Here is a 23131-nt window from a genome sequence, read left to right on the forward strand (position 1 = left end):
TAATTAGCCAACTTAATGAATAACTTAATTAGCTAACTTAATGAGATGGTCAAAATGGTTAACAGAGGTCTGGTGGACTAAAAAGCAATTTGCCGAGCATCATAGGCGTGGGCAAGAAGACCCCCCCCCCCCCTTCACTGTTTATTTATTTATTTATTTTCACGGCTACAGATCACAAAGGGACACTCCATGACATCTGACTGACCGGCCAGTCCCCCCCCCCCCCCCCAACCGACGGATATTCCTTATCCGCATTAATGCCCATATAATCTAAAGCGGAGGCCACGCGCTCAGACAACATGCTCATTACCGTACATACGCCTGTGTAAGGCCTGTTATTTAGGCTAGAAATACCCTATGCTGGCTACCGTGTTTCCAGCTTGCAGAATCGTGAAATATTCTGCACCCCGAATGGCAGTCTGATACTGTTGGCGTTTAGAAGGCTCGAAAGCGGTTCGCAGAGGTTTACTTTACACTCAGTCTACGCGGCATAGTAGCGGTGTAAAATGCGTGTGGCAAAAGCGGTGATACGAATTCACATCTTACATGACAGCAACATTTGGTCTTGGCGCACTTGCTGAAAGAGCAAGACCAAGAGTGATGCGGTGAACAGTATTCTGAGCCTTGTGGTACTTTAGTAATTAAAGAATACAAAACAAAAAATGCGTTGTTTTCTATTTACTTGATTTCAGTAACGTATATAGCCAGAAACTTTCATGGGCGTTCTGCATATATATACATACTAAACTGAACTCCAGCCATACGTGAATGAAGTGTATAGTGACTGTTATGCACGCTGACCCTTAACAGCTGACTGTGCTGACCTTGCACCTCGACTGCACATCTTGCTCCTCCCTCATATTATTTTGTCCCTTCTCCTAATGTTCCTAATTTTGTATCACGGCCGAGCCTTCAGTGAAAAGATTTCACTTGTACCGACACCATTTCCAAACCAGCGCAAGTCTCCACACACTACATATACGTTTTAATTTGATAGCTCGCTAGCTCTTTTCCGTTTTCTGGTCGAGCACAGTGCTGTCATTTCTAATTTTTTTTAGTAATAAAGGGCTGCTAGGATTTTTTTTTGCTATATAGTGTCATCAAGAATGGGTTTCAAGTTTTAGCGCGACTCTGAAGTGGCAAGCACATGGAAGCAATACAAAAATGTAAACTGTCAAGGCCTGTTTCACACTCGAGCAATCACATATGTTCTATCTCTTTCAGGGACATGACGTCTTTTTTATTGAATCTGGTAATTTTTTGCAGGGCTTTGGACATGTTACATCACGTACACAACTTATATCGAAAAGCGTTACTGAGTCATTGTTGTTTGTTCGGTTAGAAAGTCTATAAAAACCACTGTTTTCGTTATTTGGTATAGAAAGATTTGGGGGGGGGGGAGGGGGTGCAACCATATACTTTATGCATGCTAGTGCGTGCTTTTGTATGTGTGCGTGTACATATACGCGAGCGAAATTGAAAAATTTCGGGAGGTTGAACCTACCCCTTTTGGCTATACGTCCTTGTTTTCAAATTTGCACATCGTAAGTGCTAAGCATGCATGCACCTATCATCATGAGCGCCCCGAGTTATATTGGTGCTCTGTGAATCGTAGAGGCATGTTGTCTGGTATGTACGCGAAAACATGCCAAGTTGACGCACGCCGCCTGACTTGACCATGCGAGGCTTCCGTGTGAAAAATTTACTCTGTATCGGGAGACTTTGAGTGAAAGAGTGCGAATTAGTGGCACAGCAGGCGAGCTGGTACGGAATCATGAAAAAGGCGAGACGGAAAGAGACGAACGGACCATTCGTGTTTCCAGCGCCGTTTTCATAAGATTGAAAAATAGTGTCAAAAGCATCTGGCCATATGCGAAGCAAATCATGAATGACAGATGGCCAATGTCCTTCAAGAGGAAGGTATATAGCAGCTGCATCATCTACGCTGCAGAAACCTGGGGGATTACAAAGAGGGTTCAACTTAAGTTGAGGACGACACAGTGAGCAATGGAAAGGAAGACGATAGGCGTTGTAACTCTAAGGGACAAGAAGAGAGCAGAGTGTATCGGGGAACGAACAGGTGTTAAGAACATCATAGTCGAAATCAAGAAGATATGGTCTTGGGCAGGGCACGTAACACGAATATGAAATAGCCGCTCGTCATTAAGGATCACAGACTGGATTCCAAGAGGAGGCAAGTGGGTGAAGGGGAGACAGAAAGTTAGGGGGGGGGGGGCAAATAAAATTAAGACGTTTGTGGGTATAAAAAGAGGTCCGGTCCGGATCCCATGAGCTGCTTCTCCGTCATGTGGGCATAAAGTAGCACAGGACCGAGTTGACTGGCGGAACATGGGACAGGTCTTTGCCCTGCAGTGGGCGTCAGGCTGATGATGATGAAGCTGATCGAAAATATACAGAATGACTAGTTAAAAAGGGCCTCTGCATATCAACTGCCAATCGTGCAACGCTGATTGCAAATGTGTAAAATGACAAAGTGAGCTCTTACCTCGGAGGATGCAAGCGCAAGAAAGCCCCGACAGACTTTTAGTTGGCCCGAACAATCAGTTATTTCACTGAGTGAGAAGTCAAGTTGCAACATCTGTTGGTCTCTGTAGCAACTGGCGACGCCTTCAAGCGTTTCCTGTGGCAAGTCCACAGAAAATGTATACATAGAAAAAAAAAAGCATTTGGTGGATCTTAACATGTTGCTTTTTACTTCGAAGAAGTTCCATGGTGCTATCTTTTTTTACCTTGTTAAAGGTAAAGTAGCCCAATTAGCGACATTTAAAGTTTAGTCAAGTTATTTTTGTTGCATTCTAGTATATTTTCGGCGGTTAATCTAGGGAAAACGGTGATATTGGTGGGCATCGCTGTTTCACGTGCACAGCTTTTGCGCAACGCCCGGTGCTGCAGGCGATACGGAATGCGCTTCGTACGAAGGCATCGGAGATGCGCGGGTTTCATCAGCTTTCCCGTTCGGGGCTTGACTTTCCCGCGTCTGCACATTGAATAGGTTGAAAATACCACGTACCCAAGCACAAATAACAGCTTTCCTAGTCGGTTTTAGTTGTATTTTAGCTTGGTCTCGTTGCGCGCTCATACAATGGCCGTAGGAACAAAGGAAAATGTTGGTTCTTATGGCTTGATGCTCTCGCAGGTGTTTGAGCGGCGTTTCTCGAATGCCGCAAGGCGCTCGTGATCCTCTGAACCGGCGTCCAGATAGCCGACGTTTACAGTCTTTTATCCGGGGAGGTTGCGTCTCCTTTTGTATGTACAGGCATTCTAAGCATCGGGCGATATACGTGACCATTAGACATATGCTGGTGAACGCTGCGCAACTCGAGAAGCAAAGGGCGAGACATTGACAACTGGCAGCGGATGTCGATCCCGAGGATACCGAATCCTCCCCTCCACCCCATCCCTGCCTCACCGCTCCAGAAACGGGTTTCGAAACTCGAGCGACGGCAGTCGCGCCTCTTTTGTAGCAATATCGCTGTCACGTGTAAATTCTAACCGACTGATGAACAGCGCCTTTCTTTCTCTCCTCAATGTTTTCGAAATTCCGCGTGACCTCTCGAAAGTCTTTCCAGGCGCTCCCTTCGAGGGGAAGGAAGGTCCTTCCGCAGTCGGCTGACCGCGTTTCGGTTGCGTGCTTCGGCAGTTTCGCGTTCGCCCGATATGATTCCGAGTTGCCTTGAAGCGGGCTCGATTTCCACCTCGACTGTTTCGGATGGAGGTGCCTCGAGGTTCGTTCTGCTGCCCCCTAAAAGAAACCGAGACGCCCCTGGGTGAACGGCGCAGGACGTTCCCACCGACGGCAGCGTGGCTGACGCCGATTGAGGCGAGCAGCTGTCCCTCTTCGCATTGTTGTAGCGTCTCGCTGCTCGAGGATGCGCAACTGGCGCCCGCTGGGGGCTCTCTTGGGGTCGAGCGTCGCCCCTCACACAAAGGTGTGCCCCCGCCGGGGGCCAGCTTATGCCCCCCACCTCTTTTCTTTGCCCCTCCAAGTGGTGATTGTTGATCGTGACTGGGAGGGGTGCGCAGACGCTTTTTTCGGAGCGCACCGGACCGACCCCGAGTCCGCGCGTCATTGTCGGGCCGCACTTGCCCAGGGAAGGAGGGGAGGGCAAGATGGGACTCTCTCGTCTTTGTACCCTTCTTTTTCTTTGAGGGGCGCCGTTTTCGTTCTCGACCGCCGACGGCTCGAAATGGGTCCGTTTTCACGATCAAAGTACCCGCCCTTCCACAAGCGGGCCTCCCTTCGTCCGTTGCGCTGTTCGAGAAGGAAAGTAGCGGAGGGCTAGGCGTGTGGCGAATCCCGCGCCTCGAATTTTTCCTCCCCCTTTTTTTTACGTGCTTTTACTGCTCGCATTGAAGGAAGCCGCACTCGACCCGGGGAAGCCGGGAACCGTAGGCGGGGGCCACGTCGAGCCCTCGTTCCGACTATTCGGCGCCGGGAGGGGCGAGAAGGCCGTGTGCATTTCTTGGCTACATCTATGTACCTCACTTGCCTCTGGGAACGTTCACTTGCCGATAGTAGTTATAGCGCGAAAACAGAACGAAGACACAGAGACAAGGGCACGAAGGACACGAGCGCTAACTTCGTGTCCTTGTCTCTGTGTCGTCGTTCTGTTCTCGCGCTTATGACTATCGTCATGTCATACCAACTATGCCCAAGCTGCCACACTTCTAAGTTACTTGCACTCCTTGCGTTCACGATCATGAACGCGAGTGGGCGAATGCTTCATGTGAACCTTGCATGTTGGCCTTTTTATCCATGACGTTAAGTGAGCATGTTTTCATGGTGTCTTTTTCTTGGCACCTTAAATTGCGCCGATGACCTTTATCGTGAAGCTATCGTAAAAAAATGGCAGATCCCACGTACAGTGGGAATCAATGATATCTTTAAAATCAGCACAACGCTACTAGGTGGAGGTGAATGATGCCGTACATGACTTTCGTATCATGATTATCATGTTTGGATGTGTTGTTTATTTTCGTCATCTATTCCCGTCTCGTGATACAAAGTTTAGTATATGTGGAGCTAGCGAAACGGCCACAACCACGCTATTAGCGTGGTATGCATGTAATGTTCTTACATGAGACGCGTGTCAGGATTATCGTGTTTGCACCAGTCGCATATTTCGTCATCCATTGACGTCCCGTGAGACCAAACCGGTGTATGTGTAGCTAGCAAAACAGCCGCGAGCGCGTCATAAAGTGCCCAATGTAGTCCAATGTAGCGTTGACGCGCGCGCATGCTGGGCACAGCGACGCTGCGTTAGCAAAACGCGAGCACTCTATTGTCTGACGCCAGGCGCGACCAGCGTCCGTCGGCGCGGCCTGATGGCAATCGGCGCGAAATTCGCGCCGATGCGTTATCCATACAACACTGCGTCTCCCTCTTTTCGTGACGGAGGGACGCCGGACACGCTGAAACGCGCATGCGCCAAAGAAACGCAGCGCGGCGCACGCCTGCGAGGATATGGCAGGACCGGCGCCTGGTGTGGCAACGCCGGCGTGACGCGACGAAATGAACGCCGGCGAGCACGTGCACCACCTCACATTGAAATGTATTCGCGCCTTGACTGTGACATGTAGTCATGTTCTCACATGACACGCATCTCATAATTATTGTTTGCACCAGTCACTTACCTTCGTCATCCATTGACGTCACGAAATACCAAATTTGGCATATGTGAAGCTAGCGAAACGGCCGCGAGCGCATCGTGAGTGTGGCATGTAGTCATGTTGTTACATGACACATATGTCATGATTATTATGTGTGGAAGTGTCATTTACCTATGTCTGGTTTTGGGACGTTAAACCCCACAAATAAATCAATCAAATCATTTACCTATGTCGTTCATTCGCGTCGCGTAATACCGGGTTAGTACATGTGAAGCTAGTGAAACGGCGGCGAGCGCACCGTGAGCGTAGCATGCAGTCATGTTGTTACATGACACGCATCTCATGTTTATCGTGTTTGCACCAGTATCATACCTTCGTCATTCATTCACGTACCGTAACATGAAGTTCGGTATAAGCGAAGCTAGCGAAACGGCCGCCAGCGCATCATGAGCGTGGCATGTAGTCATGTTGTTACATGACATGCATCTAATTATCATGTTTGCACCAGTCTCATACTTTCGTCATCCATTCAGGTACCGTGATACCAAATTTGGTATATGTGACGCTAGCCAAACGGCCGCGAGCGCATCATGAGCGTGGCATGTAGTCATGTTGTTACATGACACGCATGTCATGATTGTTTTTTCTTTCATGTTAGGGTCTGTCGCCTGTGCTCGCCATGAAATAATGTCATGCCATACCAGTTTTGCACCATGCCATGTGAACAAAACCAGCGCAAGAGCTGCAGGACCATGAAATGTAAATCATGACATTCAGGACATACATGTCATGATTTTCATGTCATGACTAGTCAGATATGTTCTTCATAGTCATGTTATTCCATGCCAAGTTTCGTATTGATACCATTATAGAAACGGCCAGGATAGCTAAATGTCGTAGGCGGCTAGATAGATATTTATAGATAGATATTTATAGATAGATATTTATAGATAGATATTTATAGATAGATATAGATATAGATAGATATAGATAGATATAGATATAGATAGATATAGATATAGATAGATATAGATAGATATAGATATAGATAGATATAGATATAGATAGATATAGATATAGATAGATATAGATATAGATAGATATAGATATAGATAGATAGATAGATACGCTCAAAGTCGCCGAAGTTCGATAAGAAGTGCTTCGCATTTAAAAAATTGACAATATTGTATTTGCATGTATACGTCTTCCCAACGGCATTCCTGGTGGCAATTACTCACCTAATAAATACTTTGTTACATCATTGTTCGGAAAACTCATTGTAAAGTGCTGCTAGTTCAAGCACGTAAACATCGGGTCGCACATGGCTGTAACAACAACCAAACAAAACAACCAAACAACAACCAAACAAAACAACAAAACAACAACCAACCAAACAAACAACAACCAACCAACCAAACAAACAACAACAAAACAAGATGACGACGCCGACTTTGCAGAATTCTCATTTTCTGTATCCGTTTCAGATTTCGAACCACAATTTAAACTCAAGATCATTTTGTTGCAGACGAATGGCACTAGGGAAGGGAAGAGTGTAACCAAGGTGTCTTCGGAACCGTTTAAGACGCCTTCAGGGACGGCGACTGCATGCATGTATATGTATACTGATTTTAAGTGTTGTCAAGAGCACAGCTGAAGCGGAAAAACCTCCCTATTTAATCAGAATGGGACATTGAAATTTCGGTTTCAGCAAACGTTGGTGCCCGCGAAGCAGACGACGCGCCTCTACGTCACGCCGATGGTGGCGCCAGCTTTTCCACCAAGTAACGATTGAGAATACAATTACAAGGCTTTTTGCATGTGTAATTGTAGCTATAAACGCCGTTTCACGCGTTATGTGAAAATATTTTTTTCCGATGAGTGCGTGTAAAAAGTGGCGGTAACTTGGACAGACGTTCAGAACACGCCATAACGTTCGTTTGGACACGTCTTTGCGGACCTCACTCCTTGACAAAGACTTCAAAAAGGTGCAAGTTTTGGTGTTTATACTCGGGTGTGTATGTATAAGAACGCGTTGTTACCAAGGAGGGGCTCCAATTCTTTCGAATGAGCTGGTTCAAGGACTCTGCAGGCAGTATTTCGGTCTTTCTTTGAAGCGGTTATTGCTTCCAGCAATATGGCTGCTAACTTATCGATCACACTTCATATATACGATAACACCGGGAGTTCGTGTGCCGACATTTTAATAATTGCTGCAGTTTTACTTTCCAAAGCCACTGTTTGATTACACTGTATGGAGGGCTCTTATATTTTTGCCACCCGGGGTTTTCTGCAACGTTCGCACCGCCGCGGTGGTCTAGTGGCTAAGGTACTCGGCTGCTGACCCGCAGGGCGCGGGTTCAAATCCGGGCTGCGGCTGCTGCATTTCCGATGGAGGCGGAAATGTTGTAGGCCCGTGTGCTCAGATTTGGGTGCACGTTAAAGAACCCCAGGTGGTCGAAACTTCCGGAGCCCTCCACTACGGTGACTCTCATAATCATATGGTGGTTTTGGGACGTTAAACCCCCACATATCAATCAATGCAACGTTCGCCTAAGCCTTAGTGCATTGTCCTCTGGCATCCCACCTCCGGGATCTTCGGCTCAGCCGCCGAGCTTCGTAACCGAATGTACCACCACAGCTTTAGGGGCGAAGCTTCTCCTTGGTTTGGGGGCAATCCCGCGTCCGCCGTCCGTCCTTCCGGCGGCGTAGCCAGCCCAGCATATCCACAGGCAGACGGACAGATGGCCGTCCGCTTTGTCCCACTCATCATCATTCACTGTGATTGTTTTTTCTTTCAGACCGAGCTGTGCGGTATACCACCGACTGCGCCGTTCTTGTGAGTATGCAGCTGATCTTGGGGGTCGCGGCTCCGATTCCCCCCCGCGGCGGTCACATTTCGGTGGAGCTTGTAATGGTGGATGTTCGTGTATTGTGCGATGTCGGTGTAAATACCAAAATGTTCGAAGTTTCCGGATGCCTCGACTACGGCGTGCCTCGCGGTGCTTTTGGCACGTAAAAAAAAACCCAGATATCTTCCTAAAGCGTTTCAATGCTAGATGTCTGGACTGTGGTGTTAGCTCTTGTTCTGACGCGCTGGCGGTCCAGCGTCAGTCGCAACCGCGGGGATCAGCAGCCGAGCAGCTTTTCTTTTTTTTTTTTCGTTCCTTATTGTGGGACAATGATTTGCCGAAAATTCACGCACTTTTTTTTTTTTTTCGAGCGGCTTGCTTTCTTGGCTTGCCTGTCAACACGCAGTGTATGCCAGCTGTGCCTCGCCGATCGATCGCACGGGCCCCGCTTGCGCACCAAAAATAAAAAAAAGACAATCATGTTTGGGGATCTGTGAGTGACGTCAGCACGCAGCTATGGCCACTGTCACTGCCTGTACCCAGCTCCCTTTCACCGAGACCTGAGAAGTGCCCACTCTGACTTGCCTTCTTATGGAAATCGACAATGTGCCTGTATTTATCTCACGCGCGGCAGTTTTCTTTTTTTTTTTCAGTCTCGCCGCATTGATTATCGGTTTTGGCGATGGCATGTGCTGAATCATGGAAAAGCTGGTCGCGTCCTGAAGATTCTTCCCTTTGCGCTGAATGCTGGGAAAGCTCTGTACACTTTATGGTTGCATCACAAACCCTTCTATATTCGAAAAACACGTTTTCCGCTTCACGAGCAGGCCCTGCTTTCTTCTGAGCGCAAACGTGAATTTTCAAGCACATATATGGAACAGCTTAGCATTACAAGTCTAATAACTATTTTAGCATGCATACCCAATAAACAAGCCTCGACCGCAGTATTCACTGCTTGCTATTGTGCGGAAATTGTGAGGCACTCACTTCAATTTTTTGGGGGGGAGGGAAGGGGAGTGGGGTGTAAGTTTCGACAATTTGGAGATAGTGAAGCATAAAAAAAAGGCAGGGAGGTTAGCCAATTAAAGCTGAGCCCTGATAGCTACCCTGCACAGGAGAAGGGGGAGGGAAGTTGGGCAAAAAAAGAGTGGCCATTGTTGACCTGGCCGCCACAGTATATGATTAGTTTTCATATATCACAATGTACTCAATTATTTGTTGTAAAGTTTGATATGTTCTCAAAGGATGCCTTACATACCTTTCTTTTTTTTTTTCTGCCTGCATCCATGATCATGATCATTCGCCAAGCACTGTAAATTCATTACGTTATGTTCAGTTCTCCATGTGTAAAATACTTGCATTTGTAAACTTTCTTTTGTGTGTAAATGACATGCCCTTTTCTAAATTACTTTTTTGAATGAATCCCAACTAGCCTTTGGCTAGGGATTCAGATGCATTTTTTTACACTGTTGTATACTGTACACTATTTTTATGTCAATAAAACTCGACTCAATTCAATATAGCAGTTCTGTGACCAACGCCACACTCGGTCGATTAGCCCCGTCCTTCAGAAATTTTCAGCAACTCTCGTCGCTTTTCACAACTGTGACGCGCTGTCCCATGGTCCAAGGATCTTGTCAGTGGTGAAGGCATTTCCGTTCAGTTGGTCTAAAGTAGCACACATTTCACGCCTTTTAATCTTCCAAAGATGGGCGGGCAGCCTGCTCCAAAGTGCAGTTATTGCTCTCTGCCACGGTGTAGGCACATGTTTGTTCAATTTAGCACCAGTGGAAATGCGCCTGTAGGGCCATCGCGTCATTTACTATTGGCAAAAGCTGAACTTGCAAAGCTGAACACTGCAAAGCTACTTGGGCATAAATATGTCTCTTGTCGGTGTTTTTTTCTCTTTAGCTTAGAAGTGTATGCCTAGCCAATCCTTCAATACTTTTACTGGTCATGAAGCCTCGCTGTAACTCTATGGGAGAGCTTTGTGCGCTGTGAGCGGTGTCTTCTTGGTGGCGCTGCATCACTGCTCCTGGTGATCAATCAAGGTGCGAGTGAAATGAAATTAACTGATAAATTAACGCAAAACAAAACATGAGAACGAGGCAAACATGATGTGAAGTATTGCTTGATACTGATCGCTTGCTGAATTAAAAGCACTGATTCCTTCAAAGTCGTCGTTGGTTTAATAAGTGTGAGGCAATTTTAAGATATCTTCGTATATAGAAACACCGAATGTATGTATAGCCTGGAAGGTTGGATATGCACTGTCAAAAGTTGCATCCACTGCACTTCGGCGATGGGGTAACCCTTACAAAAAATGCCATATCTGGACTTATATAAACTTATGTAAAAGAATCTAGATAACGATATACTAAAAATTGGGCAGATATGGACATATAAGGCCTAATATGGCCATATCTGCCCAATTTTTATCATCATCATCATCAGCCTGACTACGTCCATTGCAGGACAAAGGCCTCTCCCATGTTCCGCCAGTTGACCCGGTCCTGTGCTTGCTGCTGCCAATTCATACTTGCAAACTTCTTAATCTCATCTGCCCACCTAACCTTCTGTCTCCCCCTAACCCGCTTCCCTTCTCTGGGAATCCAGTTTGTTACCCTTAATGACCAGCGGTTATCCTGTCTACGTGCTACATGCCCGGCCCATGTCCATTTCCTCTTCTTTATTTCAACTATAATATCCCAGGAAACGAAGAACCTAATTAAGCGTCAAAGCATGAAAGTGACAAGTACAACAGACAAAATAGAACTGGCAGAGCTTTCGAAGCTGATTAATAGACATAAAGTATGCGATGTAAGAAGGTATAACATGGAGAGAATTGAACACGCTCTGAAAAACGGAGGAAGCGTCAAAGCAGTGAAGAGGAAACTTGGGATAGGCAAAAGTCGGATGTATGCACTAAGGGACAAAGAAGGCAAAATAACTACCAATACGGATAGGATAGTTAAAATAGCCGAGGAGTTTTACAGAGATCTGTACAGTAGCAGAGACAACCACAACCTTAATACTATAAGAACTAGCAGTAACCCAGATGACACCCCACCAGTAATGATAGAAGTCGGAAAAGCTTTGAAGAGCATGCAAAGAGGCAAAGCTACTGGTGAGGATCAGGTAATATCAGATCTGCTGAAAGATGGAGGACAGATTGTGTTAGAAAAACTAGCCACCCTGTTTACGAGGTGTCTCCTGACGGGAAGAGTACCAGAGTCTTGGAAGAACGCTAACATCATCTTAATACATAAGAAAGGAGATGACAAGGACTTGAAGAATTACAGGCCGATCAGCTTGCTCTTTGTAGTATACAAGCTATTTACAAAGGTAATTGCTAACAGAGTAAAGAAAACATTAGAATTCAATCAACCAAAGGAACAAGCCGGATTTCGAACAGGCTACTCAATAATTGACCACATTCATACTATCAATCAGGTAATAGAGAAATGCTCAGAGTATAACCAACCACTATACATAGCCTTCATAGATTACGAGAAGGCGTTTGATTCAGTAGAAATATCATCCGTCATGCAGACACTGCAGAATCGGGGCGTAGATGAAGTATATATAAACATTCTGGAAGAAATCTACAGGGGATCAACTGCTATCATAGTGCTTCATAAAGAAAGCAACAGAATACCAATCAAGAAGGGTGTAAGACAGGGGGACACAATCTCCCCAATGCTATTTACCGCGTGCTTACAGGAGGTTTTCAGAAGCCTAGAATGGGAACAGTTAGGGATAAGAGTTAATGGAGAATACCTTAGTAACCTGTGCTTCGCCGATGACATTGCATTGCTGAGTAACTCAGGGGACGAATTGCAACTCATGATTACGGAGTTAGACAAGGAGAGCAGAAAGGTGGGTCTTAAAATTAATCTGCAGAAAACGAAAGTAATGTACAACAACCTCGGAAAGGAGCAGCGCTTCGAGATAGGTAATAGTGCACTTGAAGTTGTAAAAGACTATGTCTACTTAAGGCAGGTAATAACCGCAGAGCCTAACCACGAGATTGAAGTAACTAGAAGAATAAGAATGGGGTGGAGCACATTCGGCAAGCACTCTCAAATTATGACAGGTAGATTGCCACTATCCCTCAAGAGGAAGGTATATAACAGCTGTATCTTGCCGGTACTTAGCTATGGAGCAGAAACCTGGAGACTTACAAAGAGGGTTCAGCTTAAATTGAGGATGACGCAGCGAGCAATGGAAAGAAAAATGGTAGGTGTAACCTTAAGAGACAAGAAGAGAGCAGAGTGGATTAGGTGACGAAACGGGGGTTAAGGATATCGTAGTTGAAATAAAGAAGAGAAAGTGGACATGGGCCGGGCATGTAGCACGTAGACAGGATAACCGCTTGTCATTAAGGGTAACTAACTGGATTCCCAGAGAAGGGAAGCGGATTAAGGGGAGACAGAAGGTTAGGTGGGCAGACGAGATTAAGAAGTTTGCGGGTATAAATTGGCAGCAGCAAGCACAGGACCGGGTTAACTGGCGGAGTCTCCAGGTTTCTGCTCCGTACCTAAGTACCGGCAAGATACAGCTGTTATATACCTTCCTCTTGAAGGATAGTGGCAATCTACCTGTCATAATTTGAGAGTGCTTGCCAAATGTGCTCCACCCCATTCTTATTCTTCTAGTTACTTCAATCTGGTGGTTCGGCTCTGCGGTTATTACCTGCCCTAAGTAGACAGTCTTTTACAACTTGAAGTGCACTATTACCCAATTTTATGTACCCTTATATGGGATCTTTATATGTCATATATGGCCATTTCAGGGAATTTTTAGACTCATATTTGAGATTTTTGTACATTTTTATATATGGCTGTTACTGCAGTTTTAAACATATAAAGACCTAGAGCTCCTACATACTGTGCATCTTAGAAACAATGCTGCCATCATATTGCCGCGACATAGTGCCTGCATTCAAACAACGCGTCCATCACCGCACGCACATGGACATGCGCGCCGCCTAGTGTTGCGCAGAGACGATGATGATAGCACGAGAACCCAGCTGGCCCCTGCTGATGTGTGCCACGCGCTTGGGACTCTTCTTGAAGAAGTAGAAGGAAACATCTTTGGTGTTCTGCTGTAACGTGCTACGACCGTAGTCCCTTTGAGTGTGGGCACAGATGGGCCTGTAGCGCCCTCGTTCGGGCGGCGCGCAAACCGGAGAGCGCGCGATAGCGACAGAAGAAAATAAAGAAGGCGCTAGGCCGTGGCACGTGAAGCCACGGCTCACGTTCCGGGCTGGCATCGGTTATCGTTCGGGCGTGTCTCTCTTTCGCTCCTGTGGCATAAGCCTACAAGTGGTGACCCGGACGAAGACAATGACTGACTCGAATGCACCCTCAACCGAACAAGCCTCACGTCCGCAGGACATCTCGGCCGTGCAACTGAGTCTCCCATCTTTCTGGCCACAGGACCCGCAAGTTTGGTTCCATCAGGTCGAGGCGCAATTCTCCCTGTACCGCATCGCCTCAGAAACGACACGCTACTACCACGTAGCCTCCGTCCTTCCTTCTGACGTTGCCAGCGAGTTCTCCGACGTCCTCTCCAACCCCTCGGACACTACGCCATATCAGCACCTTAAAACCAAGGTGCTGGAACGATTCATGCCTTCGGAACGCGTCCGCCTACAGCAGCTCCTTGCAGAGGGGGACCTTGGCGACAGGCGCCCCTCCCAACTACTGCGCCGAATGCGACAGCTTCTTGGGAAACACGACGTCTCTGCCCACTCAGCGTTCGAACTCTTCCTCCAACGCCTTTCTCAGCTAATCCGCCTCGTCCTCGCGGCGGCCGGCGACGTCAATCTCGACCGCCTAGCTATTGCTAAACGGGAGTTTGACCACATGCTGCAGCTCGGCATTATCCGCCCGTCGTCAAGCGCTTGGGCTTCCCCGCTGCATTTGGCGCCAAAGCGTGATCCTGGTGACTGGCGTCCTTGTGGGGACTATCGAGCGTTGAACGCCAAGACTGTCCACGACAGCTATCCTCTACCTCACATCCAGGATTTTACATCGCGCCTCGACGGCTGCACAATTTTCAGCAAAGTGGACCTTGTTAAGGCGTACCACCAGATTCCTGTCGAGCCCGCCGACATACCTAAGACCGCCATCACGACGCCCTTTGGGTTGTTTGAATACGTGCGGATGCCTTTTGGACTCCGCAATTCGGCTCAAACTTTCCAGCGGTTCATTTCTGAGGTCACACAGGGTCTTCATACTGTGTTCGCGTACCTTGACGATGTCCTCATCGCCAGCCGCACACCTGAAGATCATAAGCACCATCTACGCGCTCTGTTCCAACGTCTTCAGCAGTACGGCCTCGTGAACGCCTCTAAGTGTACTTTCGGCGCATCTGAGCTCGAGTTCTTGGGCCATCACATATCATCCAAAGGAATACGCCCTCTCCGGTCCCACGTTAAAGCAATTCAGGATTATCCTCAGCCTACAACACTGCGCCAATTACGCCAATTCCTGGGGCTTGTGAATTTTTCCAGGCGCTTCATACCACACTGTGCCGAACTGCTACGACCGCTCACCGACCTCCTTCGGTCGACCGCCGGCCCGTCCTCCGCCATTCCTTGGTCGTCAGAGGCCCAGGCCGCCTTTGCTGCTGCTAAGCAAGCGGTCGCTAACGCCGTGCTTCTCATTCATCCACGCAGCAACGCCCCTACTCGGTTGATGGTGGACGCATCCAGCGTGGCCGTCGGAGCCGTCTTACAGCAGTGCATTAACTCCGAGTGGAGACCCTTGTCGTTTTACTCTCGGAAGCTACTTCCTGCTGAGACCCGCTACAGCGTCTTTGGCCGGGAATTACTAGCCATCTACGCTGCAATACAGCACTTTCGGCATTTCCTGGAAGGATGCTCGTTTTACGTGCTTACTGACCATAAGCAACTGGCGTATGTTTTCCGCACTAACTCATCCAAGTACGTGCCCCTTGAACTCCGCCATCTGGCTTATATATCGGAGTTCACGACTGACATCCGCCACGTGAAAGGAGCTGACAACATTGCCGCAGATGCCCTTTCTCGTATAGCCGCGGTTGTCTCTCCACCGCCAACCATCGACTGGGCCTCATTCTCCTTGGCACAGCAGGATGATAGAGAGCTTGCCACTTTTCGGGAGAACCCCCGTTCTCTCCGACTACGCCTGGTGCCTCATCCATTTTCATCTGAGCACTTTTGGTGCGATGTCTCAGCTGACCTTCCCCGCCCTTTCGTTCCCGCTTCATTACGACGCACCGTTTTCCACTTCTTACACGACATCTGTCATCCTGGAATTCGGGCTACTCAACGTCTTCTCACCCAGCGCTATGTCTGGCCCGGAATCAACGGTGATGTGCGCGCTTGGACGCGCATGTGCCTGCCCTGCCAGATGACAAAGGTCTCTCGTCATACTAAGACGCCGCCCCAACCTTTCCTTCCACCCGGCCGTCGTTTCGACCATGTTCATCTAGACATTGTGGGCCCTCTACCAGTGTCTCAGGGGTACCGTTATATATTGACCATGGTCGATCGCTTCACACGCTGGCCAGAGGCTGTTCCAATTCAAGATATCACAGCCGAGACAGTTGCCCGCGTTTTCATTTCTACGTGGGTATCCCGTTTTGGCTGTCCTGGCACCATGACAACAGACCGTGGACGTCAGTTTGAGTCCTCGCTGTTTACTTGCCTTAATCGCATCCTCGGAGCCAGACATTGCCGTACCACAGCTTATCATCACTGCGCCAACGGCATGGTGGAACGCCTTCACCGACAACTGAAGACCGCCTTGACTACCCGCCTCAATAGAGCCACCTGGGTTGATGCCTTGCCACTGTGCTCTTAGGTTTACGAGCTGTCATCCGGGCAGACCTGCAGTGCTCAACAGCAGAGCTGGTGTATGGCACTTCTCTACGGCTTCCGGGAGACTTCTTCACGTCAACGAAGCTACCAGACCAGCCACAGCAATTCCTACAACGCCTCCTCGACTGCGTTAAAGACCTCCGGCCCACTCCACCCAGACCTTCCGAACACAAGACCATATTCGCCCACCCTAATCTGGCCACTGCAACACATGTTTTCGTGCGCCACGACGCGGTCAGACCACCTTTGACACCAGCCTACGACGGATCATTCCGCGTCCTTCACCGCACCCCCAAAACTGCCACTCTACTTCAGAACGGCCGTGAAGAGACAGTCAGCTTGGACCGACTCAAGCCGGCGTACCTGGAGACCGCCCTAGAAAGCCTCTCATCTACGACTGATCTTCCGTTGGAATACCACAAACGGCATGTCACATTCCGACTTCCAGTCTACACGGGGGGCCCTGTAGCGCCCTCGTTCGGGCGGTGCGCAAACCGGAGAGCGCGCGATAGCGACAGAAGAAAATAAAGAAGGCGCTAGGCCGTGGCACGTGAAGCCACGGCTCACGTTCCGGGCTGGCATCGGTTATCGTTCGGGCGTGTCTCTCTTTCGCTCCTGTGGCATAAGCCTACAGGCCCTTTAATAAATGCGTTTTATTACACCCCGAGTCCTTCAACATCGTTACATTTCTGGTGGACGTGCTGGGTAATGAATCCAAGCCCTACGAACGCAAGACAGCGTAGCCCCGACCATCAGCAAGTTGATCCTGGGGAGCTGACACCTGTGCATCAGAGGACCAGTTGCCGTCTTCGAGGTGATTCACCAGAATTCAGTCCACTCCACTTCGCGCCAAGAGAAACTCAGTCAATGGACGCCGCCACCATGACAAGTCGTGTAACACCAGCCCAAGTGGTGATAAATCAGCCTCACCAGCCACCAGTATTTCATGGCGACTCGTATGAAGACGTAGAAGATTGGCTGAACCTCTTTGAGAGAGTGGCACGTTCGAACGGTTGGGACGAGAGAGAGAAGCTCCACCGCGTATACTTTGCTTTGGAGGACTTCGCAAAGACGTGGTATGAGAACCATGAAACCTTCTTTACGACCTGGGATGAATTTCGGCGACAAACTCTGGCGACTTAAGCCAGCGCGAATCACAAAGAAAAGGCGCAGGCTGCGCTCGAATCCAGGAACCAACTCGCCAATGAAAGTGTCGCAATGTATATCGAGGACATGATCCGCCTGTTCAAGCGCGCAGATTCCCATATGACTGAAGACAAGATGCTACGCCACCTCATGCGTTGGGTGAAGCAAGAGCTATTCGCTGTTCTCGTCCGCAACCCAACACGAACAGTTGTGGAGTTTCATACGGAAGCGACAGCCATCGAGAAAACGCTAGAACAGCGGGCTCGACAGTACAATCGAGACATGAACTACGCACCTGCCAATGTCTTCTCTGGACGCCAGCGAAGTGACATGGACGCCCTGCGAGAACTCATCAGGTCGGTGATCAGGGAAGAGCTCAGCAAGTTGCAAGCACCTCACACTACAGCAACACTGTCTGTCCTCGACGTAGTACGAGATGAACTGAGGCAGATGATACATGAGCCGGAGCGTGCGCCACTGCCGATCCAACGTATCCCAACATACTCTGAAATACTCAGACAACCCGCGGCGCACACCAATGCAGCAGTTGTGATGGCCTCTCCTTGCCCACAGACGGTACGCAGCGCACCTCGTCCACTGGAACCGACGGCTACCTACCTGCCACGAGCCCGTGGTGTAGCTCGCTACGTGCATCAAAGGCCCCGGAAAATTGACATCTGGCGTGACCATGAGCGCAGGCCTTTGTGTTTCCATTGTGGGGAAGCAGGTCACCTGTATAGGTTCTGCCCTTATCGACAGGCAGGATTAAGAGGCTTTCCATTGTACGCACCACGTCCTCGAAACGGTGAACGGTCAACGGAGATCGAAGAGTACTTGTCCGCGCACCAGAGCCCACTCACTCCACGCCAAGATCGCCGTCGCCCAGGCATTACCGATCACCCAGCCCACGTGCTTCTTCCGCACGGTATGGGCATCGTTCTACAAGCCCACACCCGGAAAACTGAAGCAAGCGACCTGTGGAGGTGAGGCCGCTGATAACTACAGTTGCAAAGATCCTCAATTACGGTTTCAAGGTGACGATGCTATGTTTACAGAGGATAAGCGCAGCAGTGCGAAGATTACTTCAGATTTGCGGTTGAAAATAGACGGATACGAGCTAAATGCTTTAGTTGACACCGGCGCTGATTATTCGGTAATGAGTCACAAATTGGCAAAGAAACTGAAAAAGGTTGTGACAAAATGGAGTGGGGCACAGATACACACGGCAGGTGGCCACACAATTACACCGCTTGGCAGATCCACCTCAAGGCTCGAAATAAGAGGCTTTACTTATGTTGCTGACTTCATCGTGCTGCCGGACTGTTCAAGGGAGCTTATACTAGGAATCGATTTTCTGCAAGCCAGTGGAGCCATAATTCATCTGCGCAGATCCAGTGTAACGTTTTCGACCGAACAAGCTATGTGGGTGGAGGAATCGGAAAAGCGACGTCTTACTGCTCTGCACGTTGTTGATGATGACGTCACAGTGCCACCACGCTGTAGTGTAATGGTGCTTGTTGAAAATAAGGCATTTTGTGACCACGAAGGAATAGCGGATGGAAACGTAGAGCTCTTTTTAAACAAAGGAATTTGCATGGCGAGGGGTGTTGTTCACTTAAGAAGGACAACTGAGCGGCCATTCCTTATGAATTTTGGGAATGAATGTCAGCACATCGCACAAGGTATGGCTATCGCCTATTTCCACGAGTTCTGCATGGCGACTGAACTATGCAGTTTAGAGACAACGCCAACCACTCCACAAGACACCTGCAACGGCGACGCATCAGTTAACGTCAACCATAGGTTCCCAGAATATCAAAAGAAACGATTGTTCGCCCTAATCAAAGAGTTTTCGGACTGCTTTTCAACGTCCTCTAAGGTGCGACGCACGGCTATTGCAAAACACAGGATTATAACAGAAGCCACGAGACCGATTTACCAACACCCATATCGAGTATCGCAAAAGGAAAGAGACGTCATCAAGAAACAAGTGGAGGAGATGCTTTGAGATGACGTGATCCAGCCTTGCAGCAGTCCATGGGCGTCTCCCGTAGTGCTTGTTAAAAAGAAAGATAACAGCCTTCGATTCAGCGTCAACTATCGGAAACTGAACAGCGTAACAAAACGGCATGTATACCCTCTGCCGTGTATCGATGATACACTCGATCGACTACGGAGTGCGAAATACTTCTCCTGCCTTGATCTCAAGAGCGGATATTGGCAAATTGAGGTGGATGAGCACGACCGTGAAAAGACGACATTCATAACCCCAGACGGCCTCTACGAATTTGAAGCGCTTCCATTCGGCATGTGCAGAGCGCCAGCTACGTTTCAGAGAATGATGGACGCTGTCCTCGCGGGACTGAAATGGCAGTCCTGCTTGGTGTACTTAGATGACGTTGGCGTATTTTCCGCTACATTCGACCAAAATCTAGAGCGACTCCGCACAGTATTCGAAGCCATTCGTTCAGCAGACTTGACCATCAAGCCAGAAAAATGCCACTTCGCTTTTGAAGAGCTTCGACTCCTCGGACACGTCGTCAGCTCCGACGGCGTTCGGCCAGATCCCGAAAAGACAGCTGCCATCGCTAAGTTCCCGACACCCAAAGACAAGAAGTCGGTACGTCGCTTCCTGGGTTTATGCGCGTACTATCGGCGATTTGTGGGAAATTTTTCGAACATTGCTGAACCCCTTGCTAATCTAACGAGACGAGGTGCCCTTTATGTGGGAAAGTGCACAACAGGAAGCATTTGATGAGTTAAGAACATGCCTGCAAGCCTCTCCAATCCTCGCCCACTTCGATGAGACTGCCGAAACTGAAGTTCACACTGATGCGAGTAATGTCGGCCTCGGAGCCATTCTAGTCCAGCGGCAAAACGGCCAAGAAAAAGTGGTAGCGTATGCCAGTCGCAAGCTTTCGAAAGCTGAGACAAATTACACTGCAACCGAAAAAGTGTCTCGCGGTCATCTGGGCCATAGGTAAATTTCGGCCGTACCTATACGGTAGACCATTCCGAGCATTCAGTGACTACCATTGCCTGTGTTGGCTGGCGAATCTTAAGAATCCCTCTGGCCGACTAGCAAGATGGAGCCTTAGGCTACAAGAGTACGATGTTACTGTGGTATACAAATCTGGGAAAAAGCACAGCGATGCCGACTGCCTGTCACGCGCACCAGTGGAGACGAGTGAGCGGGGGGAAGAAGACTTCCCATTTCTAGGCGTCGTCCAGGCGTCAGAAATCGCTCAACAACAAAATGACCCCGATTTGCTGCCGCTTATACAGCGTCTCCAAGGACTCAACGTTAAAGTCCCGCGCACTTTATCCAGAGGGCTCCCTTCGTTCTGTCTTCGAGAAAGGGTCCTTTACAAGAGGAACTTCAAGCCTCATGGTGACAAGTTTTTACTCGTTGTACCTGCACCTTTACGAAACGAGATTCTGCACGCATGTCATGATGAGCCAACATCTGGACACATGGGTGTCAGCCGTACATTCGCCAGAATTCACCTAAAATACTACTGGCCAAAACTGTTATCATCAGTTCAGCGCTATGTGAAAACTTGCCGTGAGTGTCAAAGACGCAAAACTCCATCCGTGAAACCTGCAGGCCTCCTCCAGCCAATAGAACCACCGCATGCCCCATTCCAACAAGTCGGTATGGATCTCCTAGGCCCATTTCCGACATCGACTGCACGCAAGAAGTGGATAGTCGTAGCCACAGACTATCTCACTCGTTACGCTGAGACTGACTCGCTGTACACTGCAACAGCTCTTGAAGTTGCCAAGTTCTTCATCAACAACATAGTCCTCAGACATGGTGCACCCAGCGTAGTAATTACAGATCGTGGCCCAGCTTTTACCGCAGACCTAATGAAATGTCTGATGCGAATGACCCATACAGACCAGAGAAGAACTACAGCATACCATCCTCAAACAAATGACCTAACGGAGCGCCTGAACAGAACCCTGACTGATATGCTTTCAATGTATGTCGACGTCGAACATAAGCTGTGGGATGAAATATTGCCCTACATCACGTTCGCATATAATACAGCCGTTCAAGAAACAACGCGAGTGACACCATTTGAACTTGTATTCGGCCGAACAGTCACCAGTCCACTGGATGCCATGTTACCACTGAATGATGAAAGCAGAAATCCACCTGGCCTAGACAACTTCCTGCAAAGAGCCGAGGAAGCACGACAGATGGCGAGATACAGAATACGCCGCCAACAGCGTATCGACTCCTATCGGTACAATCAGCGTCGTACCGAAGCGCATTTTCAATCAGGTGACAAAGTATGGATATGGACCTCAGTGCGTCGCCGTGGACTTTCTGAAAAACTTTTAGCCGCTACTTTGGGCCTTACGAAGTACTCCATCGTGTAAGCGATGTAACTTACCACGTCAGATCCGCTATACACGGGAGCTCAAAACGCCGCAACCCTACAGAGGTTGTACATGTAGTCCGGATGAAGCCTTACTATGAAAGATCACCGGAAGACCAGTGACGCCTACCACGAATCTATTCATTGCTTGACGCATCGGGACGATGCGTATGAGGAGGGGGATTATGCGGCGACGTAGTGCCTGCATTCAAACTACTACAACGCGCCCATCACCGCGCGCACAGGGACATATATGCGCGCCGTCTAGTGTTGCGCAGAGACGATGATGATAGCACGAGAACCCAGCTGGCCCCTGCTGATGTGCGCCACGCGCTTCGGACTTTTCTTGAAGAAGTAGAAGGAGACATCTTTGGTGTTCTGCTGTAACGTGCTATGACCATAGTCCCTTTGAGTTGTGGGCACAGGTTGGCCCTTTAATAAATACGTTTTATTACACCCCGAGTCCTTCAACATCGTTACAATATAAGCTATGTTTCACTGGTACTTGGGGAGAGTTTGTTGGCATCAGCGACCTGAAATGGCTCCTAACGCTACTTATAGTAGATGCTTTAGACAGCCACCGAGCCTATTAGAAGAGAAAATTCGTTTGTGAATCTCGAACAGAATGTGCCATTTCAGGAAAAATCGCATCAATTTATGTAACCAGTTTATGCTACCACGTGGCCTTATGTTCATGATATAATGGAATTCATCTGATGCACACTGCCCTTTTGGCAACATAATAAAACAAGTCTTAATCGAAACTTTAGTTTTCCCCATGAGTTGCTGGGATAGACTCTCACTCTGAATATATTATTCAGCTGCAAAAAAAAAAACAGTACATTATAACGCTTCACATTGGTTCTACATGCATATGAACCAACGATTTATTCTTTTGGTCTTCTGATAGCTTCCAGCTTCTCCACACGCTCCCAACTGCTCGGCCTTGGAAGATTCTGTTTCATGCTTCTTCGCCTGAACTCTAATCATATCATTTATATCATTTATATCAATGATATCCACTTTTGTATCCAGTCACCAATCCAGATGCAGCTTTTCGCAGATGATTGTGTCGTGTATACAGTTGTAAGACATTCAGAGGACCAAATCGGCTTGAATAACTCTCTAAAAAAATATTTGCGCTTGGTGCCGGAAATGGGGCATGAGACTGAACGCATCTAAAACCAAATGTCTCACATTCACTAATAAGTCTTTGGAATTAGAATGGGTTACCGAGTAACATTGTC

The 23131-nt window shown here is 48.4% G+C and overlaps 1 protein-coding gene across 1 annotated transcript in view; it reads left to right on the top strand.

Annotated features, from left to right (window-relative positions):
* The window catches only part of mura (ring finger protein murashka), a 195311-nt gene that overhangs the window by 95648 nt on the left and 76532 nt on the right, over window positions 1-23131 (top strand). The window lies entirely within an intron of this gene.

Source organism: Rhipicephalus microplus, chromosome X, assembly GCF_043290135.1.
Source record: "Rhipicephalus microplus isolate Deutch F79 chromosome X, USDA_Rmic, whole genome shotgun sequence".
Lineage (NCBI taxonomy): Eukaryota > Metazoa > Arthropoda > Arachnida > Ixodida > Ixodidae > Rhipicephalus > Rhipicephalus microplus.